Raw genomic sequence first — 11,852 nt, 5'->3', positions numbered from 1 at the left:
CATTTGAGAGGTGGGTATTAAAGGGGACCCAAAATTAATCACCCCAATTTCTAATTCTTACAGATTTTGAACCAAGGAATTCAAAAAATTATAACCTGCTCCTAATCAGTTCAGTATTGAAACGCTATTTTTATGTATTTTTTTTTAGTTCAGTATGGAAATTTTCAATAACCAGGTTTGGAACAGATCTTTGACTGAGCTGGAAAATTCTTGTTTGGTCAAGTGCATTTTCTGTAACTTAGGCCAAAGTGTCATCTGACATGGCAGCATGTTGCTTTTTAAGTCTCTTGTTTCTTGGGTCCCTTGATAATCATCTACAAGTTATATATTTTAATAGGTAACATACAAATTATATGTTTAATTTTTTATAGCTCTTGAAAATGAGGTGTCTGATTTTGTGAAACCCAGTATTACATCCCCAGCTGATGGATTGGGAAGTTCAGTCACTTGCCCAAGGCCACACACCTGATCCGCGGGGGAAGCTGTGATGAACCCAGCTCCTGGCCAACCTCAAGGCCAATCATTAAACCACCAGGCTGCAAGGGAATAAGCTTAAGGTCCGCCCTTAAGGGTTTCCAGCCCATCAAGCAGGTGTGGACCCTGGACTCTGGGACCTATGCCAGATGGTTCTGCCAGGGCACCCAGGGATCCCCAGGGCGGGAGCAAAGGACTCTGCTGGAAATGACCCATGCTTTCTCATCTCCGAGCTTTGCAGATGCCAGTCCCTCTGCCTACAACACCTTTCCTGACAGCACCTTTGCCTAGAGAGTGCTACTCATTGTTTAGGCCTTGGTTCAAGTATCACCTCTTCTTAGAAAGGAAGCCTCTTCCATTGCTCCCCCCTCCAATCCTTGGAAAGTTGAGACAAATCCTTTCAAAGTTTGCCCCTTCAGGCTGAGTCAGGAGCACCCTTCCCCACTTGGGCCCCCTGCTCCCCCCTCCTGGAGCTAATTCAGTCCTAGCCCTGCCCCATTCTGGGCTGTCGCTATCTGGGCCCCCACTGGACTGTGAGTGAGGTCACCGGTGAGCGTGGGTCTCTCTCAGTCACTTCAATGCTACAGCACAGGGCCGGGCCCAGAAGGGGCAGTCTCAGCAACTCAACTCTGCAATCTGCTGACTAGGGAGAGGGGCAGAAAGGGCCTAGGACTCGGACAGAGATGATTCGAGCGTTTGGACTGATGGGGAAACTGAGGCCACGCAGCACACAGAAAATTAGGGACAGAGTCAAAACCGTCTTCCCTGTCACAGGCTGATCTTTACCCAAAACCATGCTTTCCTGTGCCCAGAGCAGTCTTTCTCAGCTGCCCCCGCCCCAACAGTCCCCGGAGATGCAGATGTTCTGGTCCCCCGGGCTCCACGTTCTGGTCCCCCGGGCTCCACCGGCCCATTATCTCCCGAGCACCTCCCACAGGCTCCTCTCAGCCCATTTCCCCATCTTCCCACACCCGACGGAGACTGGCTCTTCATAGTGCTTCTCTCTCCACAGAGACCGTAGATCTGGGGTTAACCTCCCACTCTTCACTTCCTGCAAGCTTGGGCTCTCTCAGAATAGACCTAGAGATGCAGAGTTAACGCCCCCGCCCTATCTGGGAACCTCCTCCCACCTAACGCCACGTGCGGCATCCCCACCCCACTGCCACCAAGGTCACTTTGCGGGGATCATCCGGCCCAGGCTGGTTCAGTGCCCCCTTTCCAGTTCAGTCTGGAAAGGCCGGCCCACCCTCACCGCGGCTCCCCGCGCCCCGCCGCGCGCCCCTCGGGGAATAAGCCACGTGTGCTCCTCCCCGTGCTTTCTGGAGGCTTCCTCCCCTCGCGATGCCTTCTCTTCAGGCACCAGGGGGGTAGCGAGGGCTGTTTCGGAACGTTCCACGCGCGCCAGTGCCTTAGCGCCCCGCCCCTTGCCCCGGGGCTCTTTGAAAGGCTCCGCCCTGCGCCGCAGCCGAGGGGCGCCCCGCCCCCGAGCCGGGGGAATGGACCCCACCGCGCCGGCGCCCTGCGGCTCCCCGGGGCCCCGCGCCTCTCGCCGCCTCTGCGGCCGGGGTCTCTGCGGAAAGGCCCCCACCCCCACCCCCAAGCAACCCCCGCGCTCCAGAGCCCCCGCCAGACCTCCGGCTCCCGCAAGGCCGCGGGGATCAGCGCGAGCGCGGGGGAGCAGCTCCCCCTTGTGGCCCTGTCCTCGGGAACTCGCGGCAAGCCCGATCCCGGGCTCGGAAGGAGAGACCCGCAGGACCGATGCTAAGGCAGAAAAGGCGTTAAAATGCAGACATACATGCATGCATGCATAAAAAAAAAAATTGGCGTCGCAGTCATGAACAACATTCTGCAGGCTCTGGATCAGCCGTTTGCTCCTTTAGGAAGTGCTCCCTGACTCCTCCCATCATCCATTCCTCCAGCTCCTCCTTGACCACCCTGCCGGTGCCTCCCGGGCCTGGCCCCCTGTCCTGAGCACCTATGAAGGCGCACACACGAAGCGTGCCTTTCCGCAGTGTCAGCTCTATTCAATCATAAAGCAAAGTTAAATCGCAATTATGGAGCAGGTTCAGGATTCCAAACTCAATGACAATTCACCATGTGATTAAATTTGGCTTCTGACACAGCGCACAAAGCAGGACAGAAGACAAGCCCGCACAACAAACAAGATAACAGAGGTGTGCAGGAAGTGAACGAACCAAAAGCAAAGTCAGTCTGTGGGCGCGCAGCTAAGATAAGGCCTCTGTCCGGCCCAGGTCAGCTCTTGGCACTTACTGCTTGATGTTCAAGCCATGAAGGGTCTCGGTTCTGTCCGGAGATCAATCGGGCAAGAACCTTCGGTGACAGTTGCCTTTTTTAAGTGGTCAAACATAGAGGGGTCAGGTCTGAAGAGTCTGACAGTTTGCTGCCAAAATCCTAACCTTTTTAAAGGGATTTAATCGGTTTTGGGTCTCTGCAGACCTGCTCTGGTTCTGCTCCTTATCAGTTCTGGGGTGTCAGCTGATGTTGGTCCCCGCGATATCTCCTAGCTGCGGTACCTTAACTGCTTGTGTCATGGCTTGACCCAGGCCGCTGCTTGACATGAGAGACTCCATTTTGCTCTCTACACCCCTTCCTCCCCCCGGCTGTCACTGTCGGCTTGTGAAGGCAAGGACAGGGCCGTCTGGGTCACCACGGTGCCTCCACAATCAGGGCACAGAGTAAGGCTCGGATGACCTGCGAGGCACCTCTTAGGGAGCATTCACTTACTCCCGCAACACACATTTTGCTTTGTTTTGATTTAATAGCTTTATTGAGGGGTGCCTGGGTGGCTCAGTCTGCCTTCGGCTCAGGTCATGATCCCGGGGTCCTGGGATGGAGCCCCGCATCCAGCTCCCTGCTCCGCGGGGGAGGGGGGAAGGGGGTCTGCTTCTCCCTCTCCTCCTGACTCTCCGCACTGCTCATGCTCTCCCACTCTCTCTCTCGAATAAAAAAAAAAATTAAAAATTAAATACTTAAAAATAGTTCTATTGAAGTATAATCTACATATCAAAAATTTCACCCGTTTTAAGTGCTGTCATGATTTGGGGTTGACTTTACAGAGTTGTACAGCCATCACCACGCTCCAATTTTAGAACATTTTCATCATCCTAAAAAGATTTCTTGGGCCCATCTGCAGTCACTCCCCATTCCCACGCCCAGCCCCAGGCAGCCATTGATCTCCTTTCCCTCACGTATGTAGCCTTTTCTTCATTTTACATGCATTTGCTGAATACTTGCTTCCATCAGATGTTAGGTGCTGAGAATACACAATGACACACACAGCCTCTGCCCTCAGGGAAGCCAAAGTCTGGCTGGGGCAATGGCTAATGGGAAAATATGTCCATGTGCTCATCCATTCATTCAAAACTATTTAATGTTTATTGAGTGCTTTCCAAGTGCCAGGCACTCAGGGCGCCTGGGTGGCTCAGTCGTTAAGTGTCTGCCTTCAGCTCAGGTCATGATCCCGGGATTCTGGGATCGAGCCCGGCATCGGGCTCCCCGCTCAGCGGGAAACCTGTTCCTCTCCCACTCCCCCTGCTTGTGTTCCTGCTCTTGCTATCTCTGTCTCTGTCAAATAAATAAATAAAATCTTAAAAAAAAAAAAAAAAAAAAACAAGTGCCAGGTACTACCCTAGGATCTAGGGATAGAGCAGTGGGGGGTGGGGGGAGAACAAAAATCCTGCTCTGCTGGAGTTGATATTTTAATGAGAGGATAAAAAATAAAGAAATAAACAAGTAGATGTGTGATACAATGGCTGGTTGAGCGTTATGAAGTGTTATGAAAAGAAGTAAACCAGTGGAAGGGATAGAAAGTGATGGGGTGAGGGGCGCCTGGGGGGCTCAATCAGTTAAGCATCGGACTCTTGGTTGCGGCTCAGGTTGTGATCTCAGGGTCCTGGGAGTGAACCCCACATCTGAGCTTCCGCACCAGGGCTCCCTGCTCAGCGGGAGTCTGCTTCTCCCGCTCCCTCTGCCCCTCCTCCCTGGGCTCGTATGTGTGTGTGTGTGTGTGTGTGTGTGTACACTCTCAAATGAATAAATAAAATCTTTTTTTTAAAAAAAAAAAGTGATGGGGTGTGATTTTTTTTTAAAAGATTTTATGTATTTATTTGAGAGAGAGAGAGAGAGTGAGAGAGAGCATGAGACGGGGGAGGGTCAGAGGGAGAAGCACACTCCCCACCCAGCAGGGAGCCCGATGTGGGACTTGATACCGGGACTCAGGGATCATGACCTGAGCCGAAGGCAGTCACCCAACCAATTGAGCCACCCAGGTGCCCTATGGGGTGTGATTTTAGACAGGGTGTTCAGGGAACCCCCCCCCAGTTCTGTTTGTACATAAGGGACCAAGGCCACAGGTAACTGGACCAAAGGGACACCATCCAAAGGAGCACTTTTGACCTTGGGGCAGCACCGTCCCACACACTACAGCGCATCCAGCATTCCTAGCCATCCCAGGCATCTGAAGACCTTTAGAGCAGGTCTCAGAGTTTGGTTCAGGGTCCCCTGGGGAGGTCCCAGAGACATCATATTCACAAAGTTCAAACTATTTCCATAAAAATATCAATATGTTTTTTAGCTTATTTCACTCATGGAATGTGTGCTTGTGGGTTCTTATATTTTATTTATTTATTTATTTATTTATTTATTTATTTATTTATTTAGAAGTAGGATTTCATTTTATTTTTATTTACCTATTTTTTTAAAGTAATCTCTACATGGAATATGGGACTTGAACTCATGAGCCTGAGATCAAGAGCTGCATGCTCTACCGACTGAGCCAGCCGGGCGCCCCAGGTTCTTTTTTTTTTTAATTATTTTTGATTTATTTATTTATTTTTATTTTTTTAAAGATTTTATTTATTTATTTGACAGAGAGAGACACAGCGAGAGAGGGAACACAAGCAGGGGGAGTGGGAGAGGGAGAAGCAGTCTCCCCGCGGAGCAGGGAGCCCGATGCGGGATCCCAGGACCCTGGGATCATGACCCGAGCCGAAGGCAGACGCTTAACAACTGAGCCACCCAGGCGCCCCGCCTCAGGTTCCTATATTTAAAATTCTCTGTTTTGGGTTGCCTGGGTGGCTCAGTAGTTAAGCATCTGCCTTCAGCTCAGGTCATGATCCCAGGATTCTGGGATCAAGCCCAGCATCGGCATCATTGGGCTCCCTGCTCAGCGGGGAGCCTGCTTCTCCCTCTCTCTCTGCCGCTCCCCCTACTTGTGCTCACTCCTGCTGTCAAGTAAATAAATAAAAATCTTTAAAAAAAATTCTCTGTTTTAAGTTCTAATACAGTAACTATCAGTAGTTGTAGCCCACGTAAATAAAAGTTCTTTGGCATCCTCAATACCTATAAGAAAAGGATCCTGAGATGAGAAAGTTCCAGAACAGCTGCCCACAGCAAACCTTTCCCAAGTCACTGTGACAGTCACAGAATGATTCCACAAATTTCCAAATGTTGCCCAGCCACTGCCCCTGGGTGAGAATCACAGCTGTTGGCTATAGAGAATCAGCTAGAGTCTCTGTCCTTCTTCCTCTTACTTCTGTAAGAGGATGTTGAACTGGATTTTTCCAGGACCACCAGAATTGCTACTAAGTCCCAAAGTGGCCAACTACCCCATTAGCTTAAGTTCAAGGTCTCCACAATTGGAACCCGCCACCTACCCAAAGAATTCACTGAGTGGACACAAGTCTGGCCCAACTTCCAGCAAACCCCCTCCCCCCCAAAAAAAGATGGAGCAGAGTAAGGAAGTGCCAGCCTGTTTGGAAGGAAAGGAAAAGGCCAAGTTCCCTAGAGTAACAAGACCTTTCTCTCCCCTCATGAACTCTGAATCAGGTTTTAGCAGAAGTTTTTTTTTTTTCCCTCAAATATTTGTTATGAAAAAATTTAGGGGTGCCTGGGTGGCTCAGTCAGTTAAGCGGCTGACTCTTGGTTTTGGCTCAGGTCATGATTTCAGGGTCATGGGATTGAGCCCCGCTTCAGGCTCCATGCTCGGTGGGGAGTCTGCTGAAGATTCTCTCTCTCTCTGCCTCTGCCTCTGCCCCTCCTCTCTCCTCTCTCTCTAAAATAAATAAATAAATCTTAAAAAAAATTTTTAAATCTATGGAAAAGTTATGAGAATAGTACACAAACTCCCTCCTATCCTCCACCTAGAATCAGCAGTTGCTAACATTCCACGCTATTTGTTTCCTCTCTCTCTCTCAATACCCACACATGCTCACACACACATGATCTTTGCTGAACCATCCTGAGTCTTGGCTCCTAAAGACTATGTATTCTCTAAGAACAAGCATATTCGCTCCCAGAATGACAATACCATTTTCACACCCAAAACCCTGAGCGATCATTCCATACAAAGATGTAGTATCCAAGGCTCTGTTTTAAAATGAATGAAAATGAAATAAATCAGACTGATAAAGACAAATACCATATGATTTCACTCATTTGTGATATCTAAAAAACAAAACAAATGAACAAAAAAACAAAAAGCAGACTCACACCTATAAATACAAAGAACAAACTGATGGTTGCCAGGGGGAGGAGGGGTGGAGGGATGGAGGGATGGGCAAATGGGTGAAGGGGAGTGGGAAGTACAGACTTCCAGTTAGGGAATGAATAAGTCATGGAGATAAAAAATACAGCATAAAGGGGCGCCTGGGTGGCTCAGTCGTTAAGCGTCTGCCTTCGGCTCAGGTCATGATTCCAGGTCCTGGGATCGAGCCCCGCATTGGGCTCCCTGCTCTGCGGGAAGCCTGCTTCTCCCTCTCCCACTCCCCCTGCTTGTGTTCCCTCTCTCGCTGTGTCTCTCTCTCTGTCAAATAAATAAATAAAATCTTTAAAAAAAAAAAAAATACAGCATAGGGAATGTAGTCAATGATACTGTAATAACGTTCCGGGGTGACAGACAGCAGCTACACTTGTGAGCACAGTGTAACCTACAGAGATGCTCAATCATTATATTGTACACCCTAAGCTAATGGAATATTGTGTGTCAACCATACTCAAGAAAAACTATAAAAACGAAATGAACGAAAATGAGAGAAACAGTAGAGTCTGGTGAAATTGTCATTAAGGTTCCCTACAGCCTTTATCCAGCAGGAAAAAAAGAAATTAACATGGAGAGTAGGTGGGGGCAGTAACTAAAAAACAAAAGGAAACTGTCATGTTTTGATCCCCAGGCATTGAAACTTCTCAATAAACAATTTCCATTTAGAATTGGGACGTGGAGGCCATGACCCCGGTGGACGGTACTGGGCACTGTTGGGACAGGGGTGGGTTTTAAGTTAGTACCAAGATGGGAGCCAAATTGTAATTTCCAAAGATGGCTGTAACAAGGTTTTCCATCAGGCATATTTCCCTAGAACCCGGACACCCTTCTCATTGAGAAGTGAGGGTTGTATTCTGACTTCCGACTCTTTTGTGAAACACTCACCCTCGGGGCCTGAGATGCTGGGTCAGAATTCCAAATGCCCTGGGGCCACTACCTTGTGAGGAAGCCCAAACCCATACATGCGGAGAGATGATGTGGAGAAGCCCTGAAACAACATGGGGAGAGAGAGCTGCCCACCCAGCCCCCAGCTGCTTCTCTGTCCCAGCTTCAGCCACCAACTGATTGCAACCATATGAGAGCCCAAGCCAGAACTGCCCAGCTGGATCTTTCCCCCAAATCTGACCACAGACATGGTGAGAGATAATAGGCTGACTATTGTTTTAAGCCATTATGTTTTTGGAGTGATTTGTTACCCAGCAATAGTAACTAGAAAGAGGGTGGAGTGCAGAAAATAAGTAGCTTGCAGAGAATTGCAGCCTCCAGAGCTGAAACTGATCATATAATGACAGCAACAGCAGATAACATTTAAGTGCTTTCTCTGTCTGAGCACCATTTTAAGTGCTTGGCATTAACCAACTAATTTAATCTGCACAACAACCCTAGGAGGAGAACCTCATTATTATCTCCGTTTCGCAGATGGGAAACAGGGCACAGAAAACAGCGGGAATTGGCTAAAAAAGGGAATTTGAACCCCAGCAGCTGCTTCAGCAGCTGGGGTTAACCACTCACCTTGCCAGTGAGGAACACGTGACTTGGCTCGGCCAATCTGGGCGTTCCGCTCCCCGCCTCTCCCAGGCCACAGCGATTGGCTGTGAGATGGGCATGTGACTAGATCTGGCAGGGTCATGTGACCTCGGCCAGCCAGTCAGAGTCAGCCTCATTACTTGGGCAGGGCAATCTGAGCCAGAGGTGCTCTCCTTTACCTTCAGAATAGGAACGAGGTTCCCAGTGGCTGGAAGGCTGCTGGCAGCCATCTTGGGAGCTGCCACAGGAAAAGATGGGGGCGGGGGGATGAAAAGAAATAGGGTCTTCGGTGACATTGCTGAACTATTGTCTCAACTTTACTTTAGCTGTAGCCAGCCCAAGGGGTGGATTTTCCAGTTACAAATTCCCTTTATAGCGTAAGCCATTTGAGTCAGCTTTTCTGTTATTTGCATGAGACTAATCAAAAATTTTAACAACCAGTACTTTGGGCACCGAGTAGTCAGTATGGTTCACTGCTGTGCAAGACAGTGACACTTTTCTTGCTGCATTGTGGGAAGGTCTGGGAAGCTCTGGGGGACGGACCAGGGCAGTTGGAGTGGTCATGGTGAGGGACATTTGCGAGCCTCAAGGCAGCATGATTTACCAACCAAAACAGAAATATTTTGTATCTCAGCAATCGACCTAGCGAGATAGTCCAGGCTGAATGTTCACTTTACTTGCTGACTGATGCAACCCCCTTTTGACATAAGCTAGTGTGAATGGATTTCTGTTTCCTGCAAGTGGAAAAAAAGACATCCTTTCATGAACCTGAGTCATGAATCAAACCTTTAGGAAATAACAAATAGCAGTGAGATCTCACTTTAACCGAATGAGGTCATTTCAGCTTCGGGTCAGGCAGAAACTCTACGGAGATTTTGTCTGAGCTGCCAGAGTCCGCACCCTTTGGCCCAGGAATCCCGCTTCTGGGATGTACAAGGATGTGGATCGCGGCATTATTTATAATGGGAGGAAATTGGAAACAGCTTCAATGTCTGGCAACGCTGCCTCGTTGAGTAAACATCGTGCAAACATTAGAAATTGTGTTTATACAAAGATGTTTTAACAGGGGAACAGCTTACGTTTTAAGAAGGGAAAAAGTAGGGCTGTATAAACAATTCGCTCACACAGTTATGTAAAACACACACACACACACACACACACACATTTTCTTAAAGCCTGAATAAAATAGAAAGGACTCAGTGGAAATACATCAAAATGTTAACTACAATAGTGATGTGGGATTTGCAGGCAAAGTATCTTTATCTTTCTAGTTTTCTATATTTTCCAAACTATGCTTAATGGACAGCAAACTTTTTAAAGAAATGTTAACTATTATTATTTTTTAAGATTTTATTTATTTTTTAAAGATTTTATTTATTTGACAGAGAGAGAGCGCACACACAAGCAGGGGAGTGGGAGAGGGAGAAGCAGACTCCCCACTAAGCAGGGAGCCCGATGTGGGGCTCGATCTCAGGACCCTGGGATCATGACCTGAGGCAAAGGCAGTCACTTAACCAACTGAGCCACCCAGGCACCCCTAAGATTTTATTTTTAAGTAATCTCTACACTCAACATAGGGCTCTAACTCACAACCCCAAGATCCTCTCCACCGACTGAGCCAGCCAGGTGCCCCGAAGCTCTTCTTTTTTATTTTCAAAAATTGTAACTGAGATCATGAACATTTCCAGATACAAAAAAACAGAGGGACAGTAAACCCACATGGGCCCATCACCCAGCTTCAAGAACCATCAACATTCTGACATTTCATCCTCTTTCCCCTCCCCATTGTTTCCAATATTAAAAAAAAAAAAATACAAGAGACAGACATCACATTCATTTAAATGATACAATGAGCATCAAAAAGGGGGGGTATATTTCCTTACATAACTACAATGCCTAATCATACCTAACAAAATTAACATATTTCTTTTTTTTAAGTTTTTTTTTTTTTTAGTAATCTTTACCCCTAAAGTGGGGCTCAAACACAGGACCCCATGATAAGAGTAGCTTGCTCTTCCAACTCTCCCAATACATTTCTTATAGCCATTCATTGTATTTGTTCTTGATTGTTGTTGTTTTAGTAAGTTCTACTCCCAAGGTGGGCCCTGAACTCAGGACCCTGAGATCAAGAATCACACCTCTGTTCTTGGTTTTTTAATATTCTTATTTACAAACAGTGAAAGTCGAGTGTGTGTGTGTGTGTGTGTATACAGTTCTTTGAGTTTTGACAGAAGCAGAGTCATGTTAATGACCATCAGAAGCAGGATTCATGAGACTTCTACCACTCCAAAAATGCCACTGGCTTTGTAGTCATGTGTGTTTGGTTTTTATGTTTCTGTACTTTTTTTTTTTTTTTCCTAATGGAAGAGAAAGCGATAATCAGAGGTGATTTAAGCCCTGAACTTAATAAGATTTCCAAGCAGGGGGTTAGGCAGGAGACCTGGGCTCCAGTCCCACTCTCTCCAGCTTGGGGCCTCCTCTCTCTGGGCCTCAGTTTCCCATCAATAAGGTGGGTGCTCTGAGGACCCAGTGAGTTAGGAATGTGCTCAGGAAGCTCTAACAGCAGGGGGTCGGTCTGACCTGCCCTTACTTCTTTACTCACAACCCCCTAGACTGAGTCATCTGGTCCAGACACAAGGCCTGCCGATGCAGCCAGCTCTCCTTGGCCTTTCCCCTCTCTCTCCCCAAGCCAACCAGACACTGTGTTCTGTGGTGTCCAGTGTTAATGAGACTCTCAGTGGCGGGGACCCCAGGGCCTGTCCCACCTGGGTCCCTGCCTGGCCTCCAGCCTCCCCCTGTTTCCCCTGGAACCCACCCCCCCCTTCCCCCCATTCCTAAATCACACTACACCCTTCCGGATCCAACAGGATATCACAGAAGCCTGCCAAGTGCCCTCATGCCTTATATGACAAAATTATTTCCAGTAATAATCAGAAAATGAAACGAACAATATTAATGGCCACACAAAAAAATGCAGAGTGAACATTTTCTTTTCTTGAGCCTCATATATATAAAATCATGCCAGGAAAAAAGAATTTAAAAATAAACATTACAGTACAAAAAAGAAAAAAAAAACACTATTATTTATTCAAAGTTTATGGCAAGATTCAAAGTTTGAACTGGGGTCCTTTGGTTACAGTCTGATGTAATAAAGCTTTATGTAAATAATTGTGAGTTTTTTTCTTCTTGAGAGCGAGATTGGGAGGGAGGGAGGGAGAGAGGGAGGGAGACAGAAACACAGAGACGAGAGAGAGAGAGAGAGAGAGAGAGAGAGAGAGAGAGAGAGAGAGAG

This window comes from Phoca vitulina, unplaced genomic scaffold (genome assembly GCF_004348235.1).
Source record: "Phoca vitulina isolate PV1807 unplaced genomic scaffold, GSC_HSeal_1.0 scaffold58, whole genome shotgun sequence".
Classification (NCBI taxonomy): domain Eukaryota; kingdom Metazoa; phylum Chordata; class Mammalia; order Carnivora; family Phocidae; genus Phoca; species Phoca vitulina.
This window is presented reverse-complemented; position numbering follows the sequence as displayed.